General features: G+C 36.3%; 2 pseudogenes; one reads left to right on the top strand and one right to left on the bottom strand.

The window, feature by feature from the left end:
• Positions 1-1,578: 1,578 nt before the first annotated feature.
• LOC135051734 (5S ribosomal RNA) lies at positions 1,579-1,697 on the bottom strand (annotated as a pseudogene).
• A 1,595-nt stretch (positions 1,698-3,292) lies between these two features.
• LOC135051733 (5S ribosomal RNA) lies at positions 3,293-3,411 on the top strand (annotated as a pseudogene).
• Positions 3,412-6,845: the final 3,434 nt, after the last annotated feature.

Raw genomic sequence — 6,845 nt, 5'->3', positions numbered from 1 at the left:
ATATAATTCTGTAAATTGTGTTTTATATATATATATATATATATATATATATATATATATGGAAGGGGGGAATAGGGGTACCAGCGACTTACAATGTCTAATTAGAATTAACTATGAAGAATATAGCTGGATACGGTTTTCAAAAAAAGTGGTAACAAATTTATTTATACAAAGTATGATAATGGGATAAAAAAGTAGATAAAAGGCTGGATAATAAGAGCAATAAAAAATGATAGAAATACAGAGATAAAATACTGCAGTTTAAGCTAGAACCCTAAATCACATAAAATCAGTAAAAACAAATTTCTACTGATAAAAAATGCTTAAGGTTAAAAAAGTGATGCTTATCTTTGAAAATGGAGGGTCAATGGAGGTGTACCCAACGCGTTTCGTCCTCAGACTTCATCAAGGGGTGGAGGACTAGTGTGTGAACACTCTTATTTATAGCAGTAGTGATTAGGGAAGAATGTCTATGACATCACTTCCTGTTAGTATTGACATTAAAGATTCTGTAAAGATTTTTTTTGTTATAAATATACAAGATGGATTAAGCTATTTATAATAAGTTTAACTGTAGTTTCTAAAGTATAAAACGAAGACTGTATATGGAGAAAAATAATAAAACTCGTAGAAGACGCTTTCCGCGTCACTTCCGCCCCACTTCCTGTGTCCTTATTGTCGCAATGCGCATGCGCATCGAGCGCTGCTTCCGGAAAAAGAGTCCACAGGTTAGATGGTTCTTGCCCTTCTTCCTGTTGGGCGTGGGACTTCTTTTGCCCTTCTTCCGGCTGGGCGGGCGTGTGAGGTCTTAGCGTGGCTGCATCTCCATAGTGATTTGTAGTTATAAACTACAATGATGCGGTGGCCATCTTTGGAGTGGTTTTGTGTATCTTTTTCAGCTAATACGGCCGCCATCTTTACGAAGTCCTTGGATATCAGACACATCCTTGCATTTGAGATGCAAAAGCAGCTCAGATGAATAAAAACAAACGAAAGCGCATATATTAGTATTTGTACGTGTACTGAGCTAAAATGACTATTCTTAGAAGAAATATGTTAGTTACGTGGTGGACTAAAAAGAACATATTAAAAATGATTAAATATATTTGTACCCGGATTTGATTTAATGCTATTACTAATTTCTGGATATTTGTAGAACTTGGTACTATTTATACAGAGAGTATTACATATTATTTAAACCTGTCATTTGATCGCAGATGTATATTAGGGATGTTTTAGGTGGATAGTGAAATATATTACGTGATATTACATAAATATATGCAAATTACAGGAAATTACATGGATATAATAAACATGGAAAAGCTACTGCTGAATAGATAGGAATGTGATAAGTGAGAGGGGGGGTTTCTGTTGGGACAAGGTCTTTTAGGAACTCGTGGAATAGTGGGTAAGGGATGTGATTAAGCGGTGTATTAATTAAAAGGGAGATGAAGGAGTATTACACATTAGAGAAACTGGTATAAATCATTATAGTGACATACGGTATTGTGAAATGTGAATATACATTTGTCAATATTCCCCTATGGTATTACTGTTACGAGTTTTTCTGGTCTATCCATTATACAGTACCCAATCTTCTCGAGTGGTTACCCACTTGGTACTGATTGGGCCCAACACTGCTTAGCTTCCAAGATCGGACGAGATTGGGCGTGTGCCAGTGCGGTGTGACTGTATTCATTGGCGAAATGACTTATTCACACGGTAACAGTTTTTTATTGGGAATACAGGTTGAGTATCCCTTATCCAAAATGCTTGGGACCAGAGGTATTTTGGATATGGGATTTTTCCGTATTTTGGAATAATTGCATACCATAATGAGATATCATGGTGATGGGACCCAAGTCTAAGCACATAATGTATTTATGTTTCATATACACCTTATACACACAGCCTGAAGGTCATTTTAGCCAATTTTTTTTATAACTTTGTGCATCAAACAAAGTGTGTGTACATTCACACAATTCATTTATGTTTCTTATACACCTTATACACACAGCCTGAAGGTAATTTAATACAATATTTTTAATAACTTTGTGTATTAAACAAAGTTTGTGTACATTGAGACATCAAAAAACAAAAGTTTCACTATCCCACTCTCACTCAAAAAAGTCCGTATTTCGGAATATTCCGTATTTCGAATATTTGGATATGGGATACTCAACCTGTATATGACATTCTATCTTAACAAAAAGTGCAGGGTGCCGAGTGAAATAAAATAAAATGTACTATACACTTCCATAATTGATAGCTTGTCGGATGCCTTCATCACAGAAAGGGTGCAATTTCGTATCCTTCATTGAAGCCGAGAGGATGTGTGGTTTTTAGTTGGAAAATCCAGAACATTTCTCTTTGGGAGAGTTTCTTAGCCAAGTCTCCACCTCTGTCACCACTGGTCACATGTTCGATGGCTTTGAAGGACATCTCTTCCGGATTCGAGTTGTGTTCAAGTTTGAAATGTCTATATAGTAGATGAGTTTCCAGTTTATTCTTGATACTCCTCACGTGTTCTTGTATTCTAATCTTAAGAGTTCTTTTTGTCTTTCCCACATATTTTTTGTGGCATGTGCATTCTATTAAGTATATTACCGATGTAATATTGCAATTCATAAACTGTTTGATTTTGAACTCCTGGGTGCCGTCTGTGGTACTGAAGGTTTTTCTGTTAGGGTTGAGATATTTGCAAATATTGCAGTGGACACTGCAATATTTGCAAATATCTCAACCCTAACAGAAAAACCTTCAGTACCACAGACGGCACCCAGGAGTTCAAAATCAAACAGTTTATGAATTGCAATATTACATCGGTAATATACTTAATAGAATGCACATGCCACAAAAAATATGTGGGAAAGACAAAAAGAACTCTTAAGATTAGAATACAAGAACACGTGAGGAGTATCAAGAATAAACTGGAAACTCATCTACTATATAGACATTTCAAACTTGAACACAACTCGAATCCGGAAGAGATGTCCTTCAAAGCCATCGAACATGTGACCAGTGGTGACAGAGGTGGAGACTTGGCTAAGAAACTCTCCCAAAGAGAAATGTTCTGGATTTTCCAACTAAAAACCACACATCCTCTCGGCTTCAATGAAGGATACGAAATTGCACCCTTTCTGTGATGAAGGCATCCGACAAGCTATCAATTATGGAAGTGTATAGTACATTTTATTTTATTTCACTCGGCACCCTGCACTTTTTGTTAAGATAGAATGTCATATATTCCCAATAAAAAACTGTTACCGTGTGAATAAGTAATTTCGCCAATGAATACAGTCACACCGCACTGGCACACGCCCAATCTCGTCCGATCTTGGAAGCTAAGCAGTGTTGGGCCCAATCAGTACCAAGTGGGTAACCACTCGAGAAGATTGGGTACTGTATAATGGATAGACCAGAAAAACTCGTAACAGTAATACCATAGGGGAATATTGACAAATGTATATTCACATTTCACAATACCGTATGTCACTATAATGATTTATACCAGTTTCTCTAATGTGTAATACTCCTTCATCTCCCTTTTAATTAATACACCGCTTAATCACATCCCTTACCCACTATTCCACGAGTTCCTAAAAGACCTTGTCCCAACAGAAACCCCCCCTCTCACTTATCACATTCCTATCTATTCAGCAGTAGCTTTTCCATGTTTATTATATCCATGTAATTTCCTGTAATTTGCATATACAGGTTGAGTATCCCTTATCCAAAATGCTTGGGACCAGAGGTATTTTGGATATGGGATTTTTCCATATTTTGGAATAATTGCATACCATAATGAGATATCATGGTGATGGGACCTAAATCTAAGCACAGAATGCATTTATGTTACATATACACCTTGTACACACAGCCTGAAGGTAATTTTAGCCAATATTTTTTATAACTTTGTGCATTAAACAAAGTGTGTCTACATTCACACAATTCATTTATGTTTCATATACACCTTATACACACAGCCTGCAGGTCATTTAATACAATATTTTTAATAACTTTGTGTATTAAACAAAGTTTGTGTACATTGAGCAATCAAAAAAAAAAGGTTTAATTATCTCACTCTCACTCAAAAAAGTCCATATTTCGGAATATTCCGTATTTCGGAATATTTGGATATGGGATACTCAACCTGTATTTATGTAATATCACGTAATATATTTCACTATCCACCTAAAACATCCCTAATATACATATGCGATCAAATGACAGGTTTAAATAATATGTAATACTCTCTGTATAAATAGTACCAAGTTCTACAAATATATCCAGAAATTAGTAATAGCATTAAATCAAATCCGGGTACAAATATATTTAATCATTTTTAATATGTTCTTTTTAGTCCACCACGTAACTAACATATTTCTTCTAAGAATAGTCATTTTAGCTCAGTACACGTACAAATACTAATATATGCGCTTTCGTTTGTTTTTATTCATCTGAGCTGCTTTTGCATCTCAAATGCAAGGATGTGTCTGATATCCAAGGACTTCGTAAAGATGGCGGCCGTATTAGCTGAAAAAGATACACAAAACCACTCCAAAGATGGCCACCGCATCATTGTAGTTTATAACTACAAATCACTATGGAGATGCAGCCACGCTAAGACCTCACACGCCCGCCCAGCCGGAAGAAGGGCAAAAGAAGTCCCACGCCCAACAGGAAGAAGGGCAAGAACCATCTAACCTGTGGACTCTTTTTCCGGAAGCAGCGCTCGATGCGCATGCGCATTGCGACAATAAGGACACAGAAAGTGGGGCGGAAGTGACGCGGAAAGCGTCTTCTACGAGTTTTATTATTTTTCTCCATATACAGTCTTCGTTTTATACTTTAGAAACTACAGTTAAACTTATTATAAATAGCTTAATCCATCTTGTATATTTATAACAAAAAAAATCTTTACAGAATCTTTAATGTCAATACTAACAGGAAGTGATGTCATAGACATTCTTCCCTAATCACTACTGCTATAAATAAGAGTGTTCACACACTAGTCCTCCACCCCTTGATGAAGTCTGAGGATGAAACGCGTTGGGTACACCTCCATTGACCCTCCATTTTCAAAGATAAGCATCACTTTTTTAATCTTAAGCATTTTTTTATCAGTAGAAATTTGTTTTTACTGATTTTATGTGATTTAGGGTTCTAGCTTAAACTGCAGTATTTTATCTCTGTATTTCTATCATTTTTTATTGCTCTTATTATCCAGCCTTTTATCTACTTTTTTATCCCATTATCATACTTTGTATAAATAAATTTGTTACCACTTTTTTTGAAAACCGTATCCAGCTATATTCTTCATAGTTAATTCTAATTAGACATTGTAAGTCGCTGGTACCCCTATTCCCCCCTTCCACATCTTAATCTCAAAGGCAGCTTATCACTGCCGAATATTTAGGGGTTAGCTGACACCTTACATTTTTAAAGGAGTGTCTTTAATCACTGTATTATCTTTTTATAAATATCTGTTCACACACACCTGTGGCGCCATACCCCCACTACCCAATATATATATATATATATATACTGTATCTATAAATGTATATTTATGTACTGGATATAGAAACACACAATATTTGTTTTCCATTTTTTATTTAGGTGGGACACCAAACTCCAACTTACCTCCAGGTGACTGGGATGAACTTACGCCCCTGTTGTTCTTGACCTATATTGCTATTTGTAGTAATGCAAGTCTGATCTCCTAGTTTGTTTAGTCTTGCCCCTGGTTTTAGTGTCATTTTTTCAGATAAGAGTTTTATTTATAATTGTAAAGTTTATTGTATTCATTCTATAACCAAAGGGTATTTGATGTACAGTATCCATAACATTCTTCAAAATGAGAGATGACTCTAAATCAATTTCTGCTTGCCTAAATGTGCTTTCAGAAACCTACAAGAATCAGATATTTTCCTTACATAACTAAAAATGGAAGCCACTATTAGATTCATAGAAACATTGGGGGTCATTCCGAGTTAATCGCACGCTGCCGATTTTCGCAGGTCAGGTAAAAAAATGTCAAAACTGCGCATGTGTATGCACCACAATGAGCATGCATGTCGTATGGGTACAAACAGCATTGGTGCTGTGCAATGCTTCTAGCGATGATTCCATTCGCACAGCCGATCGCAAGGAGATTGACGGGAAAAGGGCATTTTTGGGTGTCAACTGACCATTTTCTGGGAGTGGTAGGGAAAACGCAGGCGTGACCAGGCATTTGCAGGGCAGGTATCTGACGTCAATTCCAGGACCTCCGTCGCTGGAATCATTGCACAGGATAAGTAACTACAGGGCTGGTCTTGTTTTGCACAAAATGTTTTTGTACCGTTCGACTGCACATGCGATCGCACACTTGCAAAGTGAAAATACACTCCCCCGTGGGCAGCGACAATGTGTTTGCATGGTTGCTAAATGTATCTAGTGAGCGATCAACTCACAATGAGGGCCATTGTCATGATGAAGAACAACATAGCTTTCAATAATTTTAACAAAATTAATTATTAAGGAATCTTAGATCAAGAAATATTGAGTCAAAACAAACAGCAAATTGACAGCAAATATTCATTATCAGAGCACAAAAAAACAAAAGAATACAGGAGCCAGTATACACTGTAGTTAAGGAAATGTCAAAGTCAAACGAAAAAGTCAGTCTATAAACACAGCAGGAGTAAGCTATCTCCAAACAATGAAAGCTTGTTTTGTTATGACTGTGTATGTGCAGCCCTGCTGTGCACTTGCTAAAGCATGGTCTTGCATCAAAGTACATGCAGACTCACTCATGTATGCATTGGAAAACCCATACAATTACTTTCAATAGATAATACTTT

Source organism: Pseudophryne corroboree, chromosome 2 (assembly GCF_028390025.1).
Source record: "Pseudophryne corroboree isolate aPseCor3 chromosome 2, aPseCor3.hap2, whole genome shotgun sequence".
Lineage (NCBI taxonomy): Eukaryota > Metazoa > Chordata > Amphibia > Anura > Myobatrachidae > Pseudophryne > Pseudophryne corroboree.
The sequence above is the reverse complement of the archived record's forward strand: the minus strand, read 5'-3'. Positions and strand labels throughout refer to the sequence as shown.